The sequence below is a fragment of the Rhinolophus hipposideros genome (genome assembly GCF_964194185.1).
Source record: "Rhinolophus hipposideros genome assembly, chromosome: X".
Taxonomy (NCBI): Eukaryota; Metazoa; Chordata; class Mammalia; order Chiroptera; family Rhinolophidae; genus Rhinolophus; species Rhinolophus hipposideros.
In genome coordinates, this window is record NC_138046.1 from 43,444,224 (window position 1) to 43,455,548 (window position 11,325).

Sequence of the window (11,325 nt, forward strand, 5' to 3'; positions counted from 1 at the left end):
AGGGGTGGGTCCAGGTTTATTCCTAGTGCAAGTGTTAGGGCTATGGCTAACGGTATGGCAAGGTGTAGTGGTAGGAGTAGGGCGAGTGCTAGGTCTAGGACTAGAGTTCGTAGTGGAAGTAGGCCTAGGGCCTGAATTAGAACTAGGGGTAGCGGTAGGCGTAGGGTATGGGTAGTCATTGATCAAGGGGTATGTATAAGGATAGGACTAGGTGTAAACCTAATGCTAGGGATAGAGCTATGGCTAGGTGTAGGGCTACTGGTAGGCCTATGGGTAGGGGTAGGTGTAGGGCTAGTAATAGGCCTAAGACTAGAGGTAGTGCTTGGCGTAGGTCAGGGCAAGGGGTAGTGCTACGGGTATGGTTAGGTGAAGAGCTAGTGGTTGGCGTAGGCCCACATGTATGGTTATGCGTAGGGCAAGTGGTAGGCCTAGGACTAGTGGTAGTGTTAGGTGCCAGGGGTCCTACGGTGGGTTGGGCGGCTGCAGGAGGTCCAGGGGCTCAGCGGCTGCAAAAGGAGTGGTGGGCAAAAGCGTACAGCACCCGGTATTCCCAGGCGGTCTTCTATCCAAGTACTAACCAGGCCAACCCTGCTTAGCTTCCGAGATCAGACGAGAGCGGGCGCGTTCAGGGTGGTTTGGCCGTAGACGCTGGGGCCGGGCTCCCAGCGCCCCAAGAGCAGCCGCCAGGCCTGCGAGTTTAGCGCCTGCCAGGTTGTTGGGCCGCGCCGGCAGCGAGCCTCTCCCTGCTGGCTGGCTCCAGCAGCGCCGTGCCTCTTGCCTGCTCCCTGCCAACTAAGGACGCCGCGGGCTTGGGCAACGGGTTACTCCTTGCCCACAGCGAGGCCCCTTCGCGCCACCCGTGGCTCCACGGGGCCTCTGCCACTTCGCTGGTGGAGACAGAAGCCAGAGAGACAGGGGTTGTCAGTGGGGGGGGGGAGGAAGGTGGGAGGCACAGCTGGGTCACGGACTGGGACAGACGCACGGAGGCTGTGTTGAAGTGGCAGCTCATCCACAAGAGTGCGGTCGCGCCCGGGGCTGGGCTCCGTTAAGGAGGCAGTGCCCGGGGGACCCCGGGGCAGGCCTCCAGGGTCTGCGGAGTGCCGGTGGCATCCGAGTTTTGCCCGGGGTCCCGCACGCGCGAGGAGAGGCTCAGGCCCAGGCACCCTCCTCCTGTGGGTTGTGTGCATGCCTGCCTGCCTGCTTTTCCCCTGTGGTGGTCTCTCCTGGAGCCCCGGGGCGGGGGCAACGCCCGCGCGCTCAGGTGTGGCGCTCCCTCTCTCCCCTGGTTTGTCCTGGCTCTTTTGTGGTAGTGCGCCTGTGGCCGCCAAGGCCGGCCGGCGGGAACCGAGGGCGCAGGACTCTTGTGGGAGAAGGATGGGCGCTGGGGGAGGGGCCGCGGTGCCTGCAGGCTGAGACAGAGGCCTCCGGTGGGGTGGGGCAGCTGGGCGTTTCCTCGACCCGCGGTCCGGGGACACCCGGAGCCTCTATCCCGGGGCCCGGGTGCAGGCAGAGGAATGGTCACCCCTGTGCTTGGCTGCGAGGTGCCACGGACCGGCACTGCCTTGGCTGGAGAAAACCGCCCAAGGCCGGTTGGAGGCCGGCGCAGGCAGGCAGCCCTGGGCTCGGGCTCTGGGGACCGGCATAGGGGGTGCGGCGAAGGGCTGCCGGTTGACGTCTTGCGCTTGCCGGAGGGAAGAAGACTAAGAAGGGGCTGTGGGGGGCAGACCGGCCTGACGCGCCTGGCCTGAGGCCGGGGCTGCGAGGCTGTAGAGCCAAGAGGCGGCCCCGACCCTACCCCCCAATACCCCCCCCACCCCGCAGACAACCGCTGGCCAGGGGTCCTGGGGCGGCGGGGTGCGAGGCTGCAGAGGGTCCGGAGGTGGGGCGGCCGCAAAAGGAGTGGCGCGCAAAAGCCTACAGCACCCGGTATTCCCAGGCGGTCTTCCATCCATGTACTAACCAGGCCCGACCCTGCTTAGCTTCTGAGATCAGACGAGAGCGGGCGCGTTCAGGGTGGTATGGCCGTAGACGCTGGGGCCAATTTCCCGGGTCCCCAAGAGCAGCCACCCGGCCTGCGTGGTGAGCGCCTGCCAGGTTGTTGGGTCGCGCCGGCAGCGAGCCTCTCCCTGCTGGCTGGCTCCAGCAGCGCCGCGCCTCCTGTCTGCTCCCCACCTACTCAGGACGCCGCGGGCGTGGGCAGCGGGTTACTCCTTGCCGCAGCGAGGCCCCTTCGCGCCCTCCGTGGCTCCACGGTGCCTCTGCCTCTTCGCTGGCGGGGACAGAAGCCAGAGAGACAGGGGTTGGCAGTGGGCGGGGATGAAGGTGGGAGTCACATTCTGGGTCATGGACTGGGACAGACGCACGGAGGCTGTGTTGAAGTGGCAGCTCCTCCACAAGAGTGTGGTCGCGCCAGGGGCTGGGCTCCGTTAAGGAGGCAGTGCCCTGGAAATCCGGGGCAGGCCTCCAGGGTCTGCGGAGTGCCGGTGGGGTCCGAGTTTTGCCCGGGGTCCCGCACGCGCGAGGAGAGGCTCAGGCCCAGGCACCCTCCTCCTGTGGGTTGTGTGCCTGCCTGCCTGCCTGCTTTTCCCCTGTGGTGGTCTCCCCTGGAGTCCTGGGGCGCGGGCCGCGTGCGCGCAGGAGTGGCGCTCCCTCCCTTTGCTGGTTTGTCTGGGCTCCTTTGTGGCTATGCCCCTGGGGCCGCCACAGCTGGCCGGCGGGAACCGAGGGCGCAGGGCTCTCGTGGGAGAAGGATGGGCGCTGGGGGAGGGGCCGCGGTCCCTGCAGGCTGAGACGGAGGCCTCCGGTGTGGTGGGGCGGCTGGGCGTCAGCTTGGCCCGTTTCCGGGGACACCCGGAGCCTCTGTCCCGGGGCCCGGGTGACGGCATAGGGTTGGTCACCCCTGTGCTCGACTCTGAGGTACCACGGACCGGCACTGCCTGGGCTGGAGAAAGCTGCCCAAGGCCGGTTGGAGGCCGGCACCGGAACGCAGCCCTGGGCTCGGGCTCTGGGGTTCAGCGTAGGGGCTGCGGCGAAGGGCTGCCGGTTGACGGCTTGCTCTTGCGGGTGGGAAGAAGACTAACAAGGGGCTGTGGGGGGCAGACCGTGCCGAGGCGCCTGGCCTGAGGCCGGGGCTGCGAGGCTGTAGGGCCAAGCGGCGGCCCCGACCCAACACCCCAAACCCCCCCCCACCCCGCCGACCCCCGCTGGCCAGGATTCCTGCGGCGGCGGGGTGGGCGGCTGCAGAGGATCCGGGGGCGTGGGGCCGCAAAAGGAGTGGCGGGCAAAAGCCTGCACTACCCGGTATTCTCAGGTGGTCTCACATCCAAGTACTAACCAGGCCCGTACCTGCTTATCTTCCGATAACAGACGAGAGCGAGCGCGTTCAGGGTGGTATGGCCGTAGACGCTTTGGCCGAGCTCCCGGCGCCCCAAGAGAAGCCGCCCGGCCTTCGTGGTGAGCGCGTGCCAGGTTGTTGGGCCGCGCTGGCAGCGAGCCTCTCCGGGCTGGCCGGCTCCAGCAGCGCCATGCCTCCCGCCTGCTCCCCGCCTACTCAGGACGCCGCGGGCGTGGGCAGCGAGTTACTCCTTGCCCGCAGCGAGGCCAGTTTGCGCTACCCGTGGCTCCACGGGGCCTCTGCCACTTCGCTGGCGGGGACAGAAGCCAGAGAGACAGGGGTTGGCAGTGGGGGGGGAGGAAGGTGGGACGCACAGGCTGGGTCACGGACTGGGACAGACGCACGGAGGCTGTGTTGAAGTGGCAGCTCATCCACAAAGGTGCGGTCGCGCCCGGGGCTGGGCTCCGTTAAGGAGGCAGTGCCCGGGGGACCCCGGGGCAGGCCTCCAGGGTCTGCGTAGTGCCGGTAGGGTCTGAGTTTTGCCCGGGGTCCCGCACGCGCGAGGAGAGGCTCAGGCCCAGGCACCCTCCACCTGTGGGTTGTGTGCCTGCCTGCCTGCCTGCTTTTCCCCTGTGGTGGTCTCTCCTGGAGCCTAGGGGCGCGGGCCGCGCGCGCGCAGCAGTGGCGCTCCCTCCCTCCACTGTTTTGTCCGGGCTCTTTTGTGGCTGTGCGCCTGGGGCCGTCGAGGCCGGCCAGCGAGAACTGAGGGCGCAGGGCTCTTGTGGGAGAAGGATTGGTGCAGGGGGAAAGGTAGTGGTGCCTGCCTGCGGAAAAAGAGGCCTCCGGTGGGGTGGGGCGGCTGGACGTCCCCTCGGCCCGCGGTCCGTGGACACCCGGAGCCTCTCTCCGGGGCCCGGATGCAGACAGAGGGATGGTCACCCCTGGGCTCGGCTGCGAGGTGCCATGGACCGGCACTGCCTTGGATGGAAAAAGCCGCCCAAGGCCGGTTGGAGGCCAGCGCAGGCAGGCAGCCCTGGGCTCGTGCTCTGGGGTCCGGCGTAGTGGGCGAGGCGAAAGGTTGCCGTTTGACGGCTTGCGCTTGCCAAAGGAAAGAAGACTAATAAGGGGCTGTGGGGGGCAGACCGGACCGAGGCGCCTGGCCTGAGGTCGGGGCTGCGAGGCTGTAGGGCCAAGCGGCGGCCCCGACCCCACCCCCCAATACCCCCCCCACCTTGCAGACCCCCGCTGGCCAGGGGTCCTGCGGAGGCCGGGTGGGTGGCTGCTGAGGGTCCGGAGGTGTGGCTGCAGCAAAAGGAGTGGCGCGCAAAACCTACAGCACCCGGTATTCCCAGGCGGTCTTTTATCCAAGTACTAACCAGGCCCGACTCTGCTTATCTTCTGAGATCAGACAAGAGGGGGCGCGTTCAGGGTGGTATGGACCTAGACGCTAAAGCCGAGCTCCGGCGCCCCAAGAGCAGCCGCCCGGCCTGCGTGGTGAGCGCCTGCCACGTTGTGGAGTCGTGCCAGCAGCGAGCCTCTCCCTGCTGGCCGGCTCCAGCAGCGCCTCGCCTCCCGTCTGCTCCCCGCCTACTCAGGACGCCGCGGGCGTGGGCACCGGGTTACTCCTTGCCCGCAGCGAGGCCCCTTCGCGCCACCCGTGTCTCCACGGAGCGTCTGCCACTTCGCTGGTGGAGACAGAAGCCAGAGAGACAGGGGTTGGCAGTGGGGGAGGGAGGAAGGTGGGACGCACAGGCTGGGTCACGGACTGGGACAGACGCACGGAGGCTGTGTTGAAGTGGCAGCTCCTCCACAAGAGTGCGGTCGCGCCCGGGGCTGTGCTCCGTTAAGGAGGCAGTGCCCGGGGGACCCCAGGGCAGGCCTCCAGGGTCTGCGGAGTGCCGGTGGGGTCCGAGTTTTGCCCGGGGTCCCGCACGCGCGAGGAGAGGCTCAGGCCCAAGCACCCTCCTCCTGTGGGTTGTGTGCCTGCCTGCCTGCCTGCTTTTCCCCTGTGGTGGTCTCTCCTGGAGCCCAGGGGCGCGGGCCGCGCGCGCGCATATGAGGCGCTCCCTCCCTCCGCTGGTTTGTCCAGGCTCTTTTGTGGCACTGCGCCTGTGGCCGCCGAGGCCGGCCGGCGGGAACCGAGGGCGCAGGGCTCTCGTGGGAGAAGGATTGGTGCAGGGGGAAAGGTAGTGGTGCCTGCCTGCGGAGAAGGAGGCCTCCGGTGGGGTGGGGCGGCTGGACGTCCCCTCGGCCCGCGGTCCGGGGACACCCGGAGCCTCTCTCCAGGGCCCGGGTGCAGGCAGAGCGTTGGTCACCCCTGTGCTCGGCTCTGAGGTGCCACGGACCGGAACTTCCTTGGCGGGTGAAAGCCGCCCAAGGCCAGTTGGAGGCCAGCACCGGCACGCAGCCCTGGGCTCGGGCTCTGGGGTCTAAGTAGGGGGCGCGGCGAAGGGTTGCTGGTTGACGGCATGCGCTTGCGGGAGGGAAGAAGACTAACAAGGGGCTGTGGGGTGCAGACCAGGCCGAGGTGCCTAGCCTGAGGCCGGGGCTGCGGGGCTGTAGGGCCAAGCGGCGGCCCCGACCCCACCCCCCAATACCCCACCCACCCCGCGGACCCCCGCTGGCCAGGGATCCTGAGGCGGCGGGGTGGGCAGCTGCAGAGGGTCCGGGGGCGTGGCGGCCACAAAAGGAGTGGCGGGCAAAACCTATAGCACCCGGTATTCCCAGGTGGTCTCACATCCAAGTACTAACCAGGCCCGACCCTGCTTAGCTTCTGAGATCAGACGAGAGCTGGCGCGTTCAGGGTGGTATGGCCGTAGACGCTGGGGCCGAGCTCCCGGCGCCCCAAGAGCAGCCGCCCGGCCTGCGTGGTGAGCGCGTGCCAGGTTGTTGGGCCGCGCTGGCAGCGAGCCTCTCCCTGCTGGTCGGCTCCAGCAGCTCCTCGCCTCCCGCCTGCTCCCCGCCTACTCAGGACGCCGCGGGCGTGGGCAGCGAGTTACTCCTTGCCCGCAGCGAGGCCCGTTCGCGCTACCCGTGGCTCCACGGGGCCTCTGCCACATCGCTGGCGGGGACAGAAGCCAGAGAGACAGGGGTTGGCAGTGGGGGGGGAGGAAGGTGGGACGCAAAGGCTGGGTCACGGACTGGGACAGACGCACGGAGGCTGTGTTGAAGTGGCAGCTCATCCACAAAGGTGCGGTCGCGCCCGCGGCTGGGCTCCGTTAAGGAGGCAGTGCCCGGGAGACCCCGGGGCAGGCCTCCAGGGTCTGCGGAGTGCCGGTGGCATCCGAGTTTTGCCCGGGGTCCCGCACGCGCGAGGAGAGTCTCAGGCCCAGGCACCCTCCTCCTGTGGGTTGTGTGCCTGCCTGCCTGCCTGCTTTTCACCTGGGGTGGTCTCTCCTGGAGCCCCGGGGCGCGGGCCGCGCGCGCATGTGTGGCGCTCCCTCCCTCTGCTGGTTTGTCCGGGCTCTTTTGTGGCTGTGCCCCTGGGGCCGCCGCAGCTGGCCTGCAGGAACCGAGGACGCAGGGCTCTCGTGGGAGAAGGATGGGCGCTGGGGGAGGGGCCACGGTGCCTGCAGGCTGAGACGGAGGCCTCCGGTGGGGTAGGGCGGCTGGGCGTCACCTCGGCCCGCGGTCCAGGGACACACGGAGCCTCTCTCCGGGGCCCTGGTGCAGGCAGAGCGTTGGTCACCCCTGTGCTCGGCTCTGAGGTGCCACGGACCGGCACTGCCTTGGCTGGAGAAAGCCGCCCAAGGTCGGTTGGAGGCCAGCACCGGCACGCAGCCCTGGGCTCGGGCTCTGGGGTCCGGCGTAGGGGGCGCGGCGAAGGGCTGCCGGTTGATGGCTTGGGCTTGCGGGAGGGAAGAAGACTAAGAAGGGGCTGTGGGGGGTATACCGGGCCGAGGCGCCTGGCCTGAGGCAGCGGCTGCGAGGCTGTAGGGCCAAGCGGTGGCGCCGACCCCACCCCCCAATACCCCATCCATCCAGCAGATCCCCGCTGGCCAGGGGTCCTGTGGCGGCGGGGTGGGCGGCTGCAGAGCGTCCAGGGGCGTGGCGGCCGCAAAAGGATTGGCGCGCAAAAGCCTACAGCACCCGGTGTTCCCAGGCGGTCTTCCATCCAAGTACTAACCAGGCCCGACCCTGCTTAGCTTCTGAGATCAGAGGAGAGCGGGCGCGTTCAGGGTGGTATGGCCATAGACCCTGGGGCCGAGCTCCCGGCGCCCCAAGAGAAGCAGCCCGGCCTGCGTGGTGAGCGCCTGCCAGGTTGTTGGGTCGTGCCGGCAGCGAGCCTCTCCCTGCTGGCTGGCTCCAGCAGTGCCATGCCTCCCATCTGCTCCCCGCCTACTCAGGACGCCGTGGGCGTGGGCAGCGAGTTACTCCTTGCCCGCAGCGAGGCCTCTTCGCGCTAGCCTTGGCTCCACGGGGCCTCTGCCACTTCGCTGGCGGGGACAGAAGCCAGAGAGACAGGGGTTGGCAGTGGGGGGGGAGGAAGGTGGGACGCACAGGCTGGGTCACGGACTGGGACAGACGCACGGAGGCTGTGTTGAAGTGGCAGCTCCTCCACAAGAGTGCGGTCGCGCCCGGGGCTGGGCTCCGTTAAAAAGGCAGTGCCCGGGGGACCCCGGGGCAGGCCTCCAGGGTCTGCGGAGTGCCGGTGGGGTCCGAGTGTAGCCCGAAGTTTCGCACGCGCGAGGAGATTCTCCGGCCCAGGCACCCTCCTCCTGTGGGTTGTGTGCCTGCCTGCCTGCCTGCTTTTCCCCTGTGGTGGTCTCTCCTGGAGCCCCGGGGCGCGGGCCGCGCACGCGCAGGTGTGGCGCTCCCTCCCTTTGCTGGTTTGTCCGGGCTTCTTTGTGGCTATGCCCCTGGGGCCGCCGCAGCTGGCCGGCGGGAACCGAGGGCGCAGGGCTCTTGTGGGAGAAGGATGAGCGCTGGGGGAGGGGCCGCGGTGCCTGCAGGCTGAGACCCAGGCCTCCGGTGGGGTGGGGCGGCTGGGCGTCACCTTGGCCCGCGGTCCGGGGACACCCGGAGCCTCTCTCCGGGGCCCGGGTGCAGGCAGAGCGTTGGTCACCCCTGTGCTCGGCTCTGAGGTGCCACGGACCGGAACTTTCTTGGCTGGTGAAAGCCGCCCAAGGCCAGTTGGAGGCCTGCACCGGCACGCAGCTCTGGGCTCGGGCTCTGGCGTCCAAGTAGGGGGCGCGGCGAAGGGCTGCTGGTTGACGGCATGTGCTTGCGAGAGGGAAGAAGACTAACAAGGGGCTGTGGGGTGCAGATCGGGCGGAGGTGCCTGGCCTGAGGCCGGGGCTGCGAGGCTGTAGGGCCAAGCAGCGGCCCCGACCCCACCCCCCAATACCCCACCCACCCCGCGGACCCCCGCTGGCCAGGGATCCTGAGGCGGCGGGGTGGGCAGCTGCAGAGGGTCCGGGGGCGTGGTGGCCACAAAAGGAGTGGCAGGCAAAAGCCTGCACTACCCGGTATTCCCAGGTGGACTCACATCCAAGTACTAACCAGGCCCGACCCTGCTTAGCTTCTGAGATCAGACGAGAGCGGGCGCGTTCAGGGTGGTATGGCCGTAGACGCTGGGGCCGAGCTCCGGGCGCCCCAAGAGCAGCCGCCCGGCCTGCGTGGTGAGCGCGTGCCAGGTTGTTGGGCCGCGCTGGCAGCGAGCCTCTCCCTGCTGGCCGGCTCCAGGAGCTCCTCGCCTCCCGCCTGATCCCCGCCTACTCAGGACGCCGCGGGCGTGGGCAGCGAGTTACTCCTTGCCCACAGCGAGGCCTCTTCGCGCTACCCGTGGCTCCACGGGGCCTCTGCCACTTCGCTGGCGGGGACAGAAGCCAGAGAGACAGGGGTTGGCAGTGGGGGGGGAGGAAGGTGGGACGCACAGGCTGGGTCACGGACTGGGACAGACGCACGGAGGCTGTGTTGAAGTGGCAGCTCATCCACAAAGGGGCGGTCGCGCCCGGGGCTGGGCTCCGTTAAGGAGGCAGTGCCCGGGGGACCCCGGGGCAGGCCTCCAGGGTCTGCGTAGTGCCGGTAGGGTCTGAGTTTTGCCCGGGGTCCCGCACGCGCGAGGAGAGGCTCAGGCCCAGGCACCCTCCACCTGTGGGTTGTGTGCCTGCCTGCCTGCCTGCTTTTCCCCTGTGGTGGTCTCTCCTGGAGCCTAGGGGCGCGGGCCGCGCGCGCGCAGCAGTGGCGCTCCCTCCCTCCACTGTTTTGTCCGGGCTCTTTTGTGGCTGTGCGCCTGGGGCCGTCGAGGCCGGCCAGCGAGAACTGAGGGCGCAGGGCTCTTGTGGGAGAAGGATTGGCGCAGGGGGAAAGGTAGTGGTGCCTGCCTGCGGAAAAAGAGGCCTCCGGTGGGGTGGGGCGGCTGGACGTCCCCTCGGCCCGCGGTCCGTGGACACCCGGAGCCTCTCTCCGGGGCCCGAATGCAGACAGAGGGATGGTCACCCCTGGGCTCGGCTGCGAGGTGCCATGGACCGGCACTGCCTTGGATGGAAAAAGCCGCCCAAGGCCGGTTGGAGGCCAGCGCAGGCAGGCAGCCCTGGGCTCGTGCGCTGGGGTCCGGCGTAGTGGGCGAGGTGAAAGGTTGCCGTTTGACGGCTTGCGCTTGCCAAAGGAAAGAAGACTAATAAGGGGCTGTGGGGGGCAGACCGGACCGAGGCGCCTGGCCTGAGGTCGGGGCTGCGAGGCTGTAGGGCCAAGCGGCGGCCCCGACCCCACCCCCCAATACCCCCCCCACCTTGCAGACCCCCGCTGGCCAGGGGTCCTGCGGAGGCCGGGTGGGTGGCTGCTGAGGGTCCGGAGGTGTGGCTGCAGCAAAAGGAGTGGCGCGCAAAACCTACAGCACCCGGTATTCCCAGGCGGTCTTTTATCCAAGTACTAACCAGGCCCGACTCTGCTTATCTTCTGAGATCAGACAAGAGGGGGCGCGTTCAGGGTGGTATGGACCTAGACGCTAAAGCCGAGCTCCGGCGCCCCAAGAGCAGCCGCCCGGCCTGCGTGGTGAGCGCCTGCCACGTTGTGGAGTCGTGCCAGCAGCGAGCCTCTCCCTGCTGGCCGGCTCCAGCAGCGCCTCGCCTCCCGTCTGCTCCCCGCCTACTCAGGACGCCGCGGGCGTGGGCACCGGGTTACTCCTTGCCCGCAGCGAGGCCCCTTCGCGCCACCCGTGTCTCCACGGAGCGTCTGCCACTTCGCTGGTGGAGACAGAAGCCAGAGAGACAGGGGTTGGCAGTGGGGGAGGGAGGAAGGTGGGACGCACAGGCTGGGTCACGGACTGGGACAGACGCACGGAGGCTGTGTTGAAGTGGCAGCTCCTCCACAAGAGTGCGGTCGCGCCCGGGGCTGTGCTCCGTTAAGGAGGCAGTGCCCGGGGGACCCCAGGGCAGGCCTCCAGGGTCTGCGGAGTGCCGGTGGGGTCCGAGTTTTGCCCGGGGTCCCGCACGCGCGAGGAGAGGCTCAGGCCCAAGCACCCTCCTCCTGTGGGTTGTGTGCCTGCCTGCCTGCCTGCTTTTCCCCTGTGGTGGTCTCTCCTGGAGCCCAGGGGCGCGGGCCGCGCGCGCGCATATGAGGCGCTCCCTCCCTCCGCTGGTTTGTCCAGGCTCTTTTGTGGCACTGCGCCTGTGGCCGCCGAGGCCGGCCAGCGGGAACCGAGGGCGCAGGGCTCTCGTGGGAGAAGGATTGGTGCAGGGGGAAAGGTAGTGGTGCCTGCCTGCGGAAAAGGAGGCCTCCGGTGGGGTGGGGCGGCTGGACGTCCCCTCGGCCCGCGGTCCGGGGACACCCGGAGCCTCTCTCCAGGGCCCGGGTGCAGGCAGAGCGTTGGTCACCCCTGTGCTCGGCTCTGAGGTGCCACGGACCGGAACTTCCTTGGCGGGTGAAAGCCGCCCAAGGCCAGTTGGAGGCCAGCACCGGCACGCAGCCCTGGGCTCGGGCTCTGGGGTCTAAGTAGGGGGCGCGGCGAAGGGTTGCTGGTTGACGGCATGCGCTTGCGGGAGGGAAGA